Raw genomic sequence first — 18,993 nt, 5'->3', positions numbered from 1 at the left:
GCAAGAGTACTGGAGTGGGTTGCCATGTCCTTCTCCAGGGGATCTTCCCGACCCAGGGATTGAACCCAGGTCTCCCGCATTGCAAGCAGATGCTTTACCGTCTGAGCCACCAGGGAAGCCAAGATAAATTCTTGCAGGGTCAACAATTTAAATGCAAACAGCAAAATCAACTGGCTACAGACATAAATAACTAAATCAAGAAATAAATGACAAAGGGAAAAATATTTGCAACACAATTTCCAAGATCAAAACAAACAGGTAAAGAAATTACTCTTGGACAAACGAAGATTCATTCATACTATAAAATAAATCACAAATTAAAAGTTTTCTTGGGAGACAGGGTGCTCAGGGCTGGTGCACTGGGATGATCCTGAGGGATGGGGTGGGGAGGGAGGTGGGAGGGGGGTTCAGGATGAGGAACACACGTACACCCATGGCCGATTCATGTCAATGTATGGCAAAAACCACTACAATATTGTAAAGTAATTAGCCTCCAATTAAATTAATTAATTTAAAAAATAAAACTTTTCATGGATAAGATCAAAAAGTTTTGAAAATAAGTCTTGGGTTTAAAAGGATATATTAGGTTGGTACAAAAGTAATTACAGTTTTGCATTGCTGAACTTTGCCATTTGATACTGGAATACATTCTTAAATAAATGTTATGTTATACACCATTTTAATATGCATTTCTCACTTTATGCTTTTTGCTAATTAATTATTACTAGCTGTTTATACACATTTTAGACTATGGAAATGTTAGACAAAAAACAAATTGGAGCGATTTTCTTGTCTGAGTTCAAAATGGGTCATAAAGCAGCAGAGACAACTCACACCATCAACAATACCACTTGGTCAAGGAACTGCTAATGAATGTACAGTGCAGTGGTGGTTCAAGAAGTTTTGCAAAAGAGACAAGAGCCTTGAAGATGAGGAGTGAAATGGCCAGCCACTAGAAATTGACAACAATCCACTGAGAGCATCATCGAAGCTGATCCTCTTACAACTACACAGGAAGCTGCCCAAGAACTCAAGGTCAACCTTAGTACAGTCATTTGGCATTTGAAGCAAATTGGAAAGGTGAGCTGACTACCAAAAAAAAAGAAGTTTGAAGTGTCGTCTTCTCTTATTCTTTTCTTAAAATGTTAATTGGAAGATAATTACAATATTATGATGGTTTCTGCCATACATCAATACGAACTGGCCATAAGCATACATTTGTCCCTTCCATCCTGTACCCATCTCTCACCTCCCTCCCCACCCCATCCCTCCATACTGTCACAGAGCACCAGCTCTGGGTGCCCTGCATCATAATCGGGGAAAAAAGACACATGTATCCCAATGTTCACTACAGCACTATTTATGATAGCTTAGACATGGAAGCAACCTAGATGTTCATTGGCAGATGAATGGATAAAGAAGCTGTGGTATATATACACAGTGGAATATTACTCAGCCATAAAAAGGAAAGCATTTAAGTCACTTCTGATGAGGTGGATGAAACTAGAGCCTATTACACAGAGTGAAGTAGGCCAGAAAAAGAAAGACAAATATCACATATTAATGCATATATATGGAAACTGGAAAGATGGTACTGACAATCCTACATGCAGAGTAGCAAAGGAGACACAGACATAATGAACAGACTTTTGGACTCAGTGGGAAGAGAGGGTGGGATGACCTGAGAGGATAGCACTGAAATCTATACATTACTATATGTAAAACAGTCTTCTGTTATTCTATGCAACAACAATGAATCATTTCTCAATCGGATTGTGACATGAGACGAAAAGCGGACTGTATGCGACAAGTGTGATGACCAGCTCAGTGCTGGGACTGACAAGAAGCACCACAGCACTTTCCAAAGCCAGACACATGCCCATGGTCACGGGTGGTCTGCTGCCCATCTGATCCACTACAGCTTTCTGAATCCTGGTGAAACCGTTACATCTGAGAAGTATGCTCAACAAATCAATGAGATGCACCCAAAACCACCTTGCCTCAACCCAGCACTGGTCAACAGATAGGGCCCAATTCTTCTCTGCAACAATGCCCAACCACACGTCGCACAACCAACACTTCAAAAGTTGAACAAATTGGGCTACAACGTTTTACCTCATCTGCCATATTCACCTGACCTCTCACCAACGGACTACCACTTCTTCAAGCATCTCGACAACTTTTTGCAGGGAAAATGCTTCCACAGCCAGCAGGATGCAGAAAACGCTTTCCAAGAGTTCACGGAATTCCAAACCATGGATTTTTAGGCTACAGGAATAAACAGACTTATTTCTCATTGGCAAAAGCGTGCACACTGTGATGGCTCCTATTCTGATGAATACAGACGAGCTTGTGCCGAGTTACAATGATCTACGATTCAGGGTCCCAAACCACAATCACTTTTGCACCAACCTAACAAAAACAAATAGCAACTGCCTTCTTTTGTTTCAAACAGTCTGAATTGATACATCCTCTACAGAAAGCAATTTAAGCAAAACGCTATTTCTCTTTGACCCAGCAATTTCTCTTACAGAATTTTATCCTATAGATAAATATGCACATATAGGAAAAGGTACGCTATTTCAACAGCAAAAGGAAACAGGAAAAAACCTATATATCAAACCAAATCCAGTCAATGGGGCATTATTTAGCCATTAGAAGAAATACTGTTTGTTACAGGAAAAAGAAAACTAAGATGGTAATAACATGCTACCATCTGAGTTATATAAAAGTGGAAAATAGGACATATCCATACATACTGTCTATGTCTTTATGCATGTAACTGAATCTGTAAGACACACAAGAAACTCTTCTGGGTGGCTGCCTCTGAGGAGATGAGAAGATGGGAGAAGGAGTTGGGTTTATAATCCAGCTTTCAATCATGATCTATGGAGTCAATATACTTTTTTTAAAAAAAGGAAGTCTTATAGCGTATTTTTTTTCCACCCCGAAAGTATCTTGGCTTACACATGAAAAGAGGAAAATTAAATTATACCCTTTGCCACAATATCCAAAACTACACATACAACTTTTGCTAAAGTATGAGAACTATGAAAATGATACCTGCTTCTCTTCCTTTGCTCACCTACAAAAGTACCTAAGTCATGTTTAAACCATCTATTTTAAGCTACAGCTGAAAAGGAAGATTATGAAAGTAATAGCAGCAGTATGAAAAATCAATTTCTAATCACAACACTCTTCTCAAGTCCCAGAAATCAGTTCTAATTAGTGGCAAAGATGCTCCTAGGCTTAACACCAAGGCTGCAACATATCTGAAATAAAATAACCATATTAAGGAAGGAACAGGACAATAAAATGGGAGGGCAGTGTTGTCACATGAGTGTGTAATAGTAACAAAGCAGTGGTTATCTTTATAATGAATTATAAACTATCTTTTTTTTGGCCCCACCTCACGGCTTGTGGTATCTTAGTTCCCTGACCAGGGATTGAACCCGGGCCCTCAGCAAAGAAAGCAGAGTCCTAACTACTGGACTACCAGAGAATTCCCTAAACAATCTTTTTATTGTTATAATAAAGGCAATAATTCTCTCCTTGCAAGAAAATGTACATTGAAAGAAGCCCCTTATCTATTATTCCACTTGAAAATGGGAACACTTACGTTGATTTTCTACCAAGTCCTAGCAATAGCAGAACTGTTAAAAAAGATGTTTCAATAATAAAGTTCTCCAAGCCATTTACAAGCAATCGAATGAGAGGATTCAACAGTAAGACAATCCTCAGATACTAGGCTTCTTTGAGCTCTTCTTACAGAGACACTAAAGTAAATGTAAGGCACCAGTTTAGATACTATTTAGTACCGACACAAAAACATTGTCACCATATTGTTAATTAAATCACAATCGGACTCTACACAGGTGTGCAACCACAAGAAAATCAGTTATTCTACTCAAATATTAACAGTTACATATTTCCCAAATGCCTTTGATCAACAAACAGAGCAGAACTTTACAAAGCTATTATGCACCAACTAAACTCAATACTCCTGCAGAGAAGCCCAAGGCATCTCACCTAACACTGCTCATTTATTAATTTGTCTTCTTAGCTATAAAGTTTCACGTTTTTCCAACATTAGATTACCTAAAAACCAATTATAGCTTCAATCAGCAATCTATTTTAATCTAAGTATCTGAAAATGATCTTAAAGGAAATGAATTTTAAAATGTCAAAAGAGGCAATTTACTAAGCATTAGACTGTTTAGTCTAAACCATTTCCTATAATCCATGATAAAAGACTTAAACTGTAAAAGATAATCACAACCTGTTACAATAACGCATTTAATTTTCTACTTTGCTAACCAAAACTGACTAAATCCAGGGACTAAATACACTGAACTGTGGACATTTGCAGGTTATTAACTGTGAAATGTAAAAGGTGCTATAAATAATATGCACAAAAAAAAGAGTAGAAAGAAATTGGAAAGAGAGTTAGCTTACTTAGGATTAAGAATATCTGAGACAGATGTATAGAGAAGGCCTGAATTTAAAATGGAGAGAATGCTGTTCGCTAAACTTGAGAAGATTCACTGACGGATACAAACTGAATCAGAATACAGATGGACCTATGAGAATACAACATGCCTACAAAGGGTGATTTTGGAAGGGCTCAAGTGCACTCAATACAAAACAGAGATACTCATTACAGGGTGCAGTGGAAAGGAGGGCAGACAGGAACAGGGCTTAGAAAGTAAAAAAACTGAATTCCTTGTTTCAAAATCTGACACATCGCTCATGCAATTTATTTAGAAAGTCATTTTGCTCTACTGAGTCACTTAAAAGAAATGAAGCAGAATTATATACAGCATTAATTAAACACATTAGCCTAATAAGTAGAACATTTCTTTTCCCTTCCTTCCAGCTTCCCTAACAGACACCTTTTTTGTTTCCCCCAGTCTAATTCTGATAACAACTAAGCTCCTAACCTACTCTGATATTTGAAACACAGCTCAGCTTACTGCAAAGTTTCTCCAGGGCAAGGACCCCACCACTTTCACCAGGTTCTTAAAGGAGTCAGTGACAACAGCTTTTAAAAAATTTCTTTCAAGACTCCCTATAACCATTGTAACAGAGAAAGTACAAAATAAAACTTGTGCCATTTACTCCCTTCTTTAGTTCTATTCAACTTTGGCTTTTTAACCCTGTGAAAAGTTACAAATACAGGGGAAAGGAAGAAAGCACCTCCTGTGCTTAATGGAGTCCCCATCCCGCAGGGGGCCAACCAGTTATAGAACCTGCTCTGACTTCAGGATTACAATCAAAGTCGCTCAGTCATGTCCGGCTCTGTGCAACCCCACAGACTGTAGCCTGCCAGGCTCCCCTGTCCATGGAATTCTCCAGACCAGAATACTGGAGTGGGTAGCTGTTCCCTCCTCCAAGGGATAGGACTGCCACTATCCTTGAAGATCCTCAGATAATTTGTGAAGTCCTGGGTATAAAATTTAGAACCTAATCTCTCTCCTGCCCAGAGTCTCAGAACTTTCTTCCTACTTTAATGTGTCAAACCCAATAGAGTGCCTCATTTTCTAAATTAAAATGTTTAAGAAGCAACATAAAAATCTACAAATAATACCACCTTTTAAATTATTATTAAGACATGCAAATAATTATCTGCTTGTGGAAAAGGGTGATGCAAAACTAGCAATGAGGTGCTAAGATGGGAGAGGGAGGCCTATCCCAGCAATCAAACTGGATCTGTGGTCCTAGGAATTTCCGTTAGGTCTAGGGGATTGGTTTTCCTAATGACAAGGAAGGACCAACACCATACATTTTCACACAAAGCACATTGCTCAACTCTGTTCTTGTTTTCTACAAGTGTTGAATCATTTTTATTACTATGTTAATCACTGATTATTTATTAGGAACTGTTAATGCTAAAATCCAATTCTGGAAAGTATAAGGGCTACTATTTTGAAAATAGTAGTTTTCAGATTATTTCATAGATGAGTGGCAAATTTAATTTCATTTTACTTCTGGGGAGGAAGTACCTTTAATTAAAATGTCAGGTACATGTATACATGTCATATACAGAAACCAACTTCATAACATACCAAAAACCGTCCACTTAGTACCCACTGAGGACAGAAACACTGGGGAATTGAGGCATTAGAAAAGAATAACAGCAAACCCACCTTTGTCTCCCTGGGCCTTATAATACATTTTAAAGGGTAAGAGGGAATCCATAAAGAGAAAAACCAGAAAAGCAGTCATGAATAATGTGAACCATATGTAATATAATGTGTCTCTGATCTCTGAATTTCTGACAGAAAGTCCTGGTCTCTGAAAGTGGTCAGAGATGACTTTCTTCAGGAGGGGTACCTGACCTGGCCCTGGAAAGAAGGAACTTAAACCAAAAAAAAAGGACAACATGGGCAGGGAAGGAAGATGTCCTTCCTATTATACAGTACATGGCGTACGGTGAGTTCAGTGAATAATGTGTAAAGGAGCTTGACTAGAATAATGAAAGGTTCATGTAGAGAAAAGAAAGAGATTAACTGGCGGATTAACCAGAAAATGGATGATACTGAAGGCCAGGATTGGGGCTCTGTTACAGGACAATGGTAAGCAATAGAAGAGATCAGCTTGATGTGTGTATATCACAGCTAAGAGTTTGGTATGAAGATGTGCAAAGTAATGCTTGGGAGCAAGTATTACAAAGGCTACTTTGCAAGGAAGACATTGAAGGAGAGCTAAAATAAGTCCAGGGATGAAACTGTGAGACTAAACTAAAGTAGGTATAGGAGCAACATGAGAAAGCAGAAACTAATGCATAAATGATTCCATAGCTCTAAAGTTCTAAAACTCATATTTAACATTTCTGAATCAGTATGCATTTACAAATCAGTGATGCAGGTATAACTATTATGGCCACTTGCAGAAATAAGAACCAGAGGCACAGGCTCAGTAACCTACCTAAAGTTAGGGAGCTGGTGAAAGGTTGAGGTAAAGTGTGAATCTTTGCAGCCTGACTCAAGCCCTTAACCACTGCCCTACTTGCCCCTATGCATAACCAGTCTATTACGTTTCCCTTACCTGAATGATACCAATCTTTTGGGTCTAGGAAGACTGAAAACATGATGAAATACATATACAATGGATACTACTCAGTCACTTTTAAAAAATGAAACTTTGCTAATTGCAACAACATGGATGGACTTGGAGGATAATATGCTTAACTCAAAGAAAGACAAACACTATATGATTTCACTTATATATGGAGTCTAAAAAATAAACGAACATAATAACAAAAAAGAAACAGATTCACTTATACAGAGAACAAACTAGTGGTTACCAATGAGTAAAGGAAAAAGGGGATGGGCAAGATAGAATCAAGGGGATTAAAAAGTACAAATTTATTGTCTATAAAATAAATAAGCTACAAGGATATACTGTACAGCAAGGAGGGAATATAGGCAATATTTTATAGTAACTTTAAACGGAATATAATACATAAAAATTTTGAATCCCTATGCTATATACCTGAAACTAATATTGAAAATCAATTATACCTCAATAAAAATAAATAAATAAGTACTTCCCCCCTAAGTCTTAGGTCTCATAAGACTCAACGTATAAAGTAAAACCTGCTCAAGAACTAACTCCAAGGCCCTCCAGGGAGTCAAGAGATCTTTTATTAACACTTTACAAAATCAAGCACTCTGACAAGCTTCACTGTGAGCTGGCACATAATTTCCTTTTATTAAAATAATGCATGTTTTTCAAGTTTAGATATTGCTAAATTAATTCTTGTTCCCTTCTCTCTTAATCCTCCATTTCTTTTTAACATTTTTATTTTATACCAGAGTATAGTTAACTAACTATACTGCATCAGTTTCAGGTGGACAACAAAGGGGTTCAGTGATATAAAATACGTATCTATTAGGTTATTGCAGAGTGCTGAGTAGAGATCCCTGTGCTGTAACAGCAGATCCCGGTTTGTTACTATCTTAAATACAGCATGTGTACATGTCACTCCCAAACTCCCAGACCCTCGTCACAGCCTTTCATTTTCAGTTAGCAACTCCAATACCCAAATTCACAACACTTAATAAAAAAGAGGGGGGAGGAAGAATTTCCAACTAAAAATAAATCAAGAGAGTTAACACACTTTAATTGCCCTCCTCCCCTGCGTAGCCAGAAAAATTAGTATAGTTATGAGAGACAAGGGAGTTCAATATTAACTATTCAAAGTTATGCGCTACTTGTTTGAAATGGTAATCAACAGCAAGAGAAAGGAGGTAGATTTCAGGTCTTACCTTATAATACACCAAATTCCCTATTACTACTGTGGAAGGAAAAAGTATTAGGAAATGTTTAGAGAAGAAAATAAACTTTCTTAAAAGTATTATCATACCATCTAAACCAAGTCACCCTTAGCTAGCTTAACACAAAACACATTTTGTAATAGATTAAATATCAGTATAACATTTATTCTTCTTGTGGGTACAGGAAAATTATTTTTATGAGTCTGTATGAGACATATGCATTCTGTCTCACATTAAAGTTTTTTTTTTTCTATTTTTCACTCACATTAAAGTTTTATGTATAATACATGTACAAATTTAAATTCACTTCCTTTGGGATTACAATGTTCTCCAATGATAGACACAACACAGTATATGTACATAACCAAGGTTTTGCAGAAACAGTCATCAGCCAGACACTGTTGCAATATTTTTGTCCGGTGATGAAGACATTGACCATGTATTTCAACTTGACAAAGGCTAAGTTCATCAGTGAGCCTCACTTCCTTTCTACAGGGATGAAGAGAGTCCAGTGGTTAAGAAAACCGGCTGGAATCCGGCATGGAATTGAACCTGGTTTTCATATATGCATATGTTATCTTAGGCAAGTTTATCTAGTTTCTTTGAACCTGTTCGCTCTATTGTAAAATCCCTGCCTCTTAGGTTGATATGAAGATTAATACTAGGAAGAGCTAACACTAAGTGTTACATAAAAGCTGCTTTCCAGTCCCACTGTGAGGCAGTAGTAGTATTCTCCTCACTTTACAGACGAGGAGGCCAATGCATTTAAGAGAATTAAGTGGGCCCAAATTCATAAAGCTGTTAAGTGGAGGAGCCAGGACTCAAACTCACTTGAACCCTACCTCTTAACTCCTATCAACATGCTGAGTTAATGTATTTAAAGACCTCTGCATAGTGCCCGAGCCATAGAAAGCATTCAGTAAAGGTTAGCTACTGTGATCACTAGGAGAAAGGAATGACAACCCACTCCAGTATTCTTGCCTGGAGAATCCCAAGGACAGAGGAACCTGGTGAGCTATAGTCGATGGGGTCACAAGGAGTCGGACACAACTGAGTGACTTTCACTTCACTCACTGTGATCATCAAAAACTAGGGCCTCACACAAGTCTCTACACATCGGTCATTCAACAAGTTATGACCTTGTTAATAGTAAAGAGAAAAGCAACAAAAAGTCAGCAAAGAGGTGACAGACTCACCTAGATAGGATGGTGAAGGGGAAGAAAGAGTTTCAGTTAGTAATGAGACATTGGTTTTGTAAGTGTAACTGTATCAAGTTATCAAAATTCTGATGGGAAAGCAATTTTAATAATAAAGTGTGTAGGGAAAAGCACCCACATCAAAATCCACCTCAAGGACAGGTAACAAACAAAGTGAGGAAAAGAAAATAAACAGAAAAAACAGAAACACCACTCCTGCCTGCTTTAATGCCCCCATGTGCTAAAAAATGAATTAGACCTTTTTCAAAGCCTAAAGCCTAAAGAAAGAAAAAATGAAGAGATGGAGCCAAAGCAAAAACAACACCCAGTTGTGGATGTGACTGGTGATGGAAGTAAAGTCCAATGCTGTAAAGAGCAATATTGCATAGGAACCTGGAATGTTAGGTCCATGAATCAAGGCAAATTGGAAGTGGTCAAACAGGAGATGCCAAGAGTGAACATCGACATTTTAGGAATCAGCGAACTAAAATGAACTGGAATGGGTTTAACTCAGATGATCATTATATCTACTACTGTGGGCAAGATCCCTGTGAAGAAATGGAGTAGCCATCACAGTAAACAAAAGTCCAAAATGCAGTACTTGGATGCAATCTCAGGAACAACAGAATGATCTCTGTTTCCAAGGCAAACCATTCAATATCACAGTAATCCAAGTCTATGCCCCTACCAGTAATGCTGAAGCTGAAGTTGAATGGTTTTACGAAAACCTACAAGACCTTCTAGAACTTACACCCAAAAAAGATGTCCTTTTCATCATAGGGGACTGGAACACAAAAGTAGGAAGTCAAGAAATACCTGGAGTAACAGGAAAATTTGGCCTTGGAGTACAGAATGAAGGAAACAGAATGGAGTACAGAAACAGAGGAAAACAATAGAATTGAAAAGACTAGACATCTCTTCAGGAAAATTAGCGATACCAAGGAAATATTTCATGCAAAGATGGCTAACAGAGTTTTGCCAAAAGAACACACTGGTCATAGCAAACACCCTCTTCCAACAACACAAGAGAAGACTCTACACATGGACATCACCAGATGGTCAATACCGAAATCAAATTAATTATATATCTTTGCAGCCAAAGACGGAGAAGCTCTATACAGTCAGCAAAAACAAGACCGGGAGCTGACTGTGGCTCAGATCATGAACTCCTTACTGCCAAATTCCAGACTTAAATTGAAGAAAGTAGGGGAAACCACTAGACCATTCAGGTATGACCTAAATCAAATCCCTTGTGATTATACAGTGGAAGTGACAAATAGATTCAAGGGATTAGATCTGACAGACAGAGTGTTTGATGAACTAAGGATGGGGGTTCCTGACATTGTACAGGAGGCAGTGATCAAGACCGTCCCCAAGAAAAAGAAATGCAAAAAGGCAAAATGGTTGTCTGACAAGGCCTTACAAATAGCTGAGAAGAGAAGTGAAAGGCAAAGGAGAAAAGGAAAGATACACCCATTTGAATGCAGAGTTCCAAAAAACATCGAAGAGAGATAAGAAAGCCTTCCTCAGTGATCAGTGCAAAGAAATAGAGGAAAACAACAGAATGGGAAAGACTAGAGGTCTCTTCAAGAAAATCAGAGGTATGAAGAGAACATTTCATGCAAAGATGGGCTCAATAAAGGACAGAAATGGTATGGACCTAACAGAAGCAGAACATGTTAAGAGGTGGCAAGAATACCCAGAAGAACTATACAAAAAAGATCTTCATGGCCCAGATAATCACAATGGTGTGATCACTCACTGAGAGCCAGACATCCTGAAGTGTGAAGTCAAGTGGGCCTTAGGAAGCATCCCTATGAACAAAGCTAGTGGAAGTGATGGAATTCCAGTTGAGCTATTTCAAATCCTGAAAGATGATGCTGTGAAAGTGCTGCACTCAAGATGCCAGCAAATTTGGAAAACTCAGCAGTGGCCACAGAACTGGAAAAGGTCAGTTTTCATTCCAATCCCAAAGAAAGGCAAAACCAAAGAATGTTCAAACTACCACACAATTGTACTCATCTCACACGCTAGCAAAGTAATACTCAAAATTCTCCAAGCCAGGCTTCAACAGTACGTGAACCGTGAACTTCCCGATGTTCAAGCTGGATTTAGAAAAGGCAGAGGAGCCAGAGATCAAGTTGCCAACATCCGCTGGATCATCGAAAAAGCAAGAGAGTTCCAGAAAAACATCTGCTTCTGCTTATTGACTATGCTAAAGCCTTTGACTGTGTGGATCACAACAAACTGCGGAAAATTCTGAAAGAGATGGGAATACCAGACCACCTGACCTGCCTCCTGAGAGATCTATATGCAGGTCAAGAAGCACCAGTTAGAACTGGATATGGAACAACAGACTGGTTCCAAATCGGGAAAGAAGTACATCAAGGCTGTATATTTTCTCTGTTTATTTAACTTATATGCAGAGTACATCATGAGAAATGCTGGGCTGGATGAAGCACAAGCTGGAATCAAGATTGCTGGGAGAAGTATCAATAACCTCAGATATGCAGATGACACCACCCTTATGGCAGAAAGTGAAGAAGAATTAAAGAGCCTCTTGACGAAAAAGTGAAAGAAGAGAGCGAAAAGCTAGCTTAAAACTCAACATTCAGAAAACTAAGATCATGACATCCAGTCCCATTACTTGATGGCAAATAGATGGGGAAACAATGGAAACAGTGACAGACTATTTTGTGGGGCTCCAAATCACTGCAGATGGTGACTGCAGCCTTGAAATTAAAAAGACGCTTGCTCCTTGGAAGAAAAGTTATGACCAACCTAGACAGCATATTAAAAAAGCAGAGACATTACTGTCAACAAAGGTCTGTCTAGTCAAAGCTATGGTTTTTCCAGTAGTCATGTATGGATGTGAGAGTTGGACTATAAAGAAAGCTGAGCGCCGAAGAATTGATGCTTTTGAAATGTGGTGTTGGAGAAGATTCTTGAGAGTCCCTTGGACTGCAAGGAGATCCAACCAGTCCATCCTAAAAGAAATCATCCCTGAATATTCATTGGATGCTGAATATTCATTCAGTTTCACTGATGCTGAAGCTGAAACTCCAACACTTTAGACTTTGGCCACCTGATGTGAAGAACTGACTCATTTGAAAAGATCCTGATGCTGCGAAGATTGAAGGTAGGAGGAGAAGGGGATGACAGAGGATGAGATGGTTGCATGGCATCCCTGACTCAACTGGACACGTGTTTGAGTAAACTCCGGGAATTGATGATGGACAGGGAGGCCTGGTGCGCTGCAGTCCATGAAGTCGCAAAGAGTCGGACACTACTGAGCAACTGAACTGAACTCTACTGAAAGAAACTCTTAGCATCATTAAAAGTGTATGTCTTAGTCACCTTGCTGCAGAGAAACCCAAACCTGGAGACAGGTACATAAAACAAGTGGCCCAGGTTCCAACTCTTGCCACACTGTGCTTGTAAACTGCCCTGGATCCTTAAGGAAAAGAACAATGTATTTTCATTTTCCAAACATGAAATTAAGGCCCAAATAGAGTAAATGACAGCATAAGGTCAAACCACTAGTATCAGAACTGGGACAAAAACACAGATTCTCCTGAGCCATGTTCAGTAAATTTTCTTTCCACTAAGCACTAATTAAGATAGCGCAGTGAGACATTCCTTTAAAAGTATACCCTGCCTCAACTAATTCTTAGCAGCAGCAAGACCTGGTGACCAATTTTAATTAAAACATTTTTCCTGAGGAAAATGACCATTCCTGCTTATCACTGTATTCTCCCTGTGCCTATATTATATGAATGCACTAATACTGGTTGAATAAACTAAGTCTCAAACCATCACCCTCACTATAACCTTAAAAGCTACAATAAAACCCCAAATCATTAAATGAACTTCATTTATCCTTAAGACCATTCTCTAAAAATGTCTAGCCCACAAGGCTTATATTTCTTTCACAGCCTATTACACAAAAGCTTCACTATAGTTTGAAGTTACATATTATATCAAATTATAACTAAAATTTAAAATTCAAGGACAAGGATAAAGGCAGTTCCCCATATTTAGGAAAAAGAACTCACAAAATTTTCTAGCCTTTTGCTGAATGAATCCTTCTCTGCCCTACACAGTTTTAAGGACTTAGACACTCTGTGTTAAGCCTAGTTGGTATTAACAGTCCCCTATAAGAAGCTTGAAAAGCCAAATGAACTTCACCACCTATACCAAAAAGCAATCAGCACCAAGAACAACTGTTCAGTCTTCGCTGCCTTTTACCCTTAAAACTTCATTTTTCTCCTATGATAGCTGAGGAAACTGGGCAGCTTCAATGGGAGCAAATGCTGGCCTTTTAATGAGTAATAAAAGGAGCCATAGGGAAATTTCCCATTACAAAAAAAATAAGCACACATAAATCTAACCATCAATGGAAAGTCACCCTGCACTTTCAAGTACCACTTCCAACAATGTCCTAGTCAATAAAAAGCCAAATAAAGCAGCAATGGAGAACAGTGAGACTAAAGTTAAATGTGAAGATCTGGGGAATGGCGATTGCTAATTCAACCATAACAACTGTTATGTTTGACAAATCAAACCTCCCACTCACCTTTTCCCTTCAACGCGCACGCACACACACACACGCACACACACACACACCCTTGTACTCACATTACAGAAGTATTATATTTGTCCAAGCTGGCCTTGTTTTTGCAAGGAGGAAGCATGTCTGTGAAATATCTGGTGGGCCAGGCATCATGTGATGTCAAACAGCAAGCAGAGAAACCACCACATAAATTATTTATTGGGAAGGCTGCCATCCTGCCACCAGCCTCCATTTTTGTTTACAGAAACACTAACACAGAAGCACATATTCAACTTTTTTCCCATACTTATCTTTCTTTTTTTCCAGTTATATGAAAAATGGCCAGAAGTTTGTTAGGGCATAGGATTGAAAAAATGATAAATATCTAAGTGATTATTTTAACAGCTTCCAGCTTTTAAGTCTTTCATCATAATTTTCAGGAATCCCACAAAATTCATTTAGCTTCATTATCCCATTACTGTGTTTTACAGTAAAGAGCAGTTTGCACTGTTTATGTAACTATCCAGGTGGAATGGCTCTCTCTCCACTGCAACTGACTACACGTGTCCCTCCCCAGCCTGCTTCTCCTACTTATACCTAAATCACGGGTCATGGCTACCGGCCCAAAGACCAGCATCCTAGGGCTCCTAAAAGACTGTCATTTCTCTAGTGACATATTAGAGATATATATAACAGATACATAACAAGTATACAGCAAGTATAACATAACAGATCTTCCTTGGCTTGCATCGGGGTCACTGCCCAATAAACGCGTCGTAAGTTGAAAATTCTCTAAGTCAGAACTGCATTCAGTATACCTCACCCACTGAACAGTATAGCTTAGCCTAGCCTACCTTAAGTATGCTCAGAACACTCACGTTACCCTATACGTGGGCAAAACTCATCTAAAACAAAGTCTATTTTACAATAAAGTGTTGAATATCTTAAGTACTTGATTTTAATACTGTACCGAAGTGACAACGGAAAGGCTGTGTGAGCAGAGAACGGTTGTTCACCCTTGTGATCGCATGGCTGACTGGGAGTGACAACTCGCTGCCCAGAGTTACAAACGAGTGCGGTACCCAGGAGAGGAAGTCCAGTTCCTACTGAATGGGCATCTCACTTATATCATCTTAAAGCTGAATGACCTTAAGTCAGGGACTGTCTGTAGTTGGGATTTTAGCAGTGCTCCAGAGTTTTATAGCTAATCTTAGTTTTCCTGGGAAAATCAGTAAAGTCATAAACGGGAGGAGGGAAATGATAAGTAAACAATCTTCGTAGAGCTCCTTGACCTTCTGCTGAACAACTCAAGTCAGGAGTTGTTTATAGACAAGTCATTTTAAACACAAAGGAAAACAGTGATTGGGCGCTCTTGTCTAACATAAACCCATCCTGGCATCCTAGGCAACCTGCTTCTAAAACATAACGTGAGGACTATGCCCTACACTATGCCTATCAGGATTAATTTGAAATAAAACAAATGCATTACCTTAAAAGCTCATTACTGAACCAACTAGATTTTAAAATACTGACGCCACCCTCCCATTCTCAGGAGTGGAGACGACATCCCTTCAAATGTCATCACGCAAAAAAGGCAGAAAAGGCATATGCAGAAACATGCAGAAAAGGCATATGTTTGAATGAGGACAAATCAAAGTTGAATCTGAGTTTAGTCACTCCTTAGCTGGTTAAAGTTGGCCAAATCAACTTCTCCTTCAGTAAAATAGGTATAAAACATCACCTGCCTCAAAAAATTGTACGGAGGATGAAGATAGGTAATGTGAAATACCCAACACCTAAAATAGTGCCAAAAAATATTTACATTCCCTTGAAACAACACTTTCTGGATGCCAAACACTTCGTTAGGTACTTTTTCATGTCTTAAATCTTCAGAAATCCTAAGTATTTCCCCCATTTCTCTGTTTTAAAGAGGTTAAATAACTAAACAGGTCACAGGAACGATGAGCACTCATTTAAACCCACATCTTTCTGACCCCAAACACAAGGTAGTCTCTGTCTACTGTGTGCCTTACATGGCTATTTTTGAAAACACATGCTTCTCTCAGTGGTTTCAACTGAAAAAGTTAGAATTGAGCAATTCTATAAACATAATAAATTCCAAAGTGAGCACTGATTTTTAGCTTTTAATCAACTCTATCATCATAGTTAAGGTTTACTATCTAAACGACCACAATGATTTCAATAGTTGTCCTTATACTGAAACTTTTTCAAGTCATCAAAGGGTAAACCATACTATGACTTATAATACAATACTCAACTTTTACCCAACCAACAACCAAGGCTACTGTTGAAACCATTCCAAGAGGTCCTGATGGCACTTGATTCATTCAGGGATTGAGTGCTTGCTATATAAATAGCACTACTTACAGTAAATCCTTGTTAAAGTTCAAGACAAGCCTACCATGTAATAAATTTCACATTTCATCTGTACTCAAGATTAAAAAGCCTAAGTAGTATACAATCTACAATTCTTAATTCATCTAAAAATAACTTCATTAGTATTGTATAAATTGTACCTCCTCACAAACTAGTCAGTTGACCAAATTTGTGAACTATTAACAAAAACTTTTGGCAGAAAATGTAAGGTTTAGTAATACTTCAATACTCCACAAGACAGATATAGGAGTACTTCTTATAACCCCATATAAATCAAGAATATATTCCCCAAACTAAACTCCAAAAGAGGTTATGTCCTAAGTTTAGAAAGTAGATACTTTATAATTGTGATTTTAAGGCTCTTTTTGAAGAATACCTTTCAGTCCTCCAAAACTGCAAATACGCCTACGCATATAAAACTCTGCACACTGCTTAAGGTATCCCATAAAGTCTATCAATAGCTCCTCTCAATTCATAAGAAATTCACAAACCCCAAATAACCACTCCTTATTTAGGAGGTTATGTTTTTATAGTTTTAAACAGATTTTTCTCCTAGTTTATAAATAGCAGGGTTCCTTGAGGAATTTACATTTATCAGCTTAAAAATTTTATTTACTTACAACTTTATATTAAAATGACACTTCTTCCAAATCTCTTAAAAAAACTGGTGTCTTTTGTCCACTATTTTTAAGAGTGCTCACAAGATGTGTGGCCCTGAACTAGGGGTGGCAAAGAAGAGAATTCCAAGACACTGTCAAGGCCAGTGACCTTGAGAAGTTTACAATCTCACTGTACAGTTTGTCCTATTAAAAAAATAAATAAACCTCTCCAACAATTTACTGACATTTTGCACACAAATTGGTGTGGTCTTTAAATTGAAACCTTTAAATATACTGGAAAAGGAAGACTGTGGAATAAAGAACTGGAAAATAGATTCAGAGAAATTACAAAAGGAAAAAACACGACCAAAGGATCATGCAACGCATACCTAAGAGTATGTTTGATTCACCACATATTACCTAGCTTTAAAAAACCTATGGTTAATTCCATACAATTGTGAGACTGAGAATTAAAAACAAATTCAGACGTAATTACTAACTCAACAGAACTGATAACAAAACATGACACAACTTCTACAAAGATTTTACCTAAAAGAATGTTACTGCAAGCTAGTCAATCAGCAAAAAGTTTAAGCAGATGGGGTAGAAAAAATATATGGCAGTTATGCTATACACTCCCACTGTCACTCATGGTAGGCATCATTGATTAATCATGCAACCCTTTCCGCCTACTGAGCCTAATTTCTTCCAAAATAGCCTTCCAGTAGAAATCAGGGTGGGCATTATAATTGAACCTATCTGTTGTCCTTCCCAGGTAACTATTTTTCAAATACTGTTCAGTCAACTATGTGAAGAACCCAGAATTTATGTATTTAATGTTCAATGAACTTAAAATAAACTCCATTTATTGAGTTGCTCCCCCTCCTCCAAAATAACTCCACAAAAAAATTAAATATCCTGTTAAAGAGAATAAAACATATGGTCAATATAACCTTAATTAGGAAAAATAATCTTTCTTAAAAAATGTACATGAGTTCTAGAAAACTGTTTCTCAGCAGTCCTCATTTTTGACCCAATTTGAATAAAAAAAAAAAAACAAACACAATTACTTTTTCTGAGTATCAGAAAAATTAAAACCAAACATATCTTCACCATTTAGGGATTAAAAAATAGAAAGGTAAAAAGAAAAAAAAAGTAATATATACCTGTAAAACAAATAAGCGAAAGAAGCACTTTGTCCTTGCAGTTTAAAAGAAACACAGGTCACTATGAAAACTCTAAAGAGAACATGACTATTTAAGATTTGTCACTTCCTTCCAAAAAGGATTTAAGGTATTAATAGAACAAAGACTCCAGAAGTGAGATGATAAAAAGGGAAATAACAGAGCGCTAGAACTATAGGATCACATCATGATGGGTGATGTTTAGCATTAAGTAATCTAACAGGAGAAGTGAAAACCTGGAGTCACCAGGTTTTAAGAAAGCATTGTGGGGTAAGTGAGGAAGAATTATTTCCTAAATCCCGAATAGAGAATATTCTACGAATAAATTAGGGGGTTCCTGCTTCCTGGCACATATTATAAGATTCCAGTAGTATGTAAACACATGCAAAGAATATAAACACGACAAAAGGAGGCATGTCCCCAACCCAACTCCAACCTCAAGTGGTGCTAATACTAAAAATAATTGCTTTGAGAAAGAGAATACTTTTTTTAGTAGTTTTCCGGCAGAAGCTCCTAAGTACGCATGACCTCCAATTATACATCCTACACATCGTAGAACTCTCAATGTATAACCATTCAGACCTTTTCCCATTGTTTCCTGGAATTTCAAGGATTCGTTTGAAAATAAGCGCCTGCACTACTTTTACTCAAGTCCAAAAGTATAATAAACATTCCTGCCCAAGACCTTTTTCCTCCCTAAAACGAGTGAAACATGAGCCCTCCTTAAAGGCTTGAGATATTCCTAAGGTATGTAGAAAAGTCCGTTGGCATCCAACTGTCAACAGG

The 18,993-nt window shown here is 37.9% G+C and overlaps 1 protein-coding gene across 2 annotated transcripts in view; it reads right to left on the bottom strand.

Moving 5' to 3' along the window:
- Nucleotides 1-18,993, bottom strand: part of JMY (junction mediating and regulatory protein, p53 cofactor) — a 73,147-nt gene that overhangs the window by 52,081 nt on the left and 2,073 nt on the right. The gene's annotated exons all lie outside the window — the stretch shown is intronic.

Source organism: Cervus canadensis, chromosome 6 (assembly GCF_019320065.1).
Source record: "Cervus canadensis isolate Bull #8, Minnesota chromosome 6, ASM1932006v1, whole genome shotgun sequence".
NCBI classification, from domain to species: Eukaryota; Metazoa; Chordata; class Mammalia; order Artiodactyla; family Cervidae; genus Cervus; species Cervus canadensis.
The sequence above is the reverse complement of the archived record's forward strand: the minus strand, read 5'-3'. Positions and strand labels throughout refer to the sequence as shown.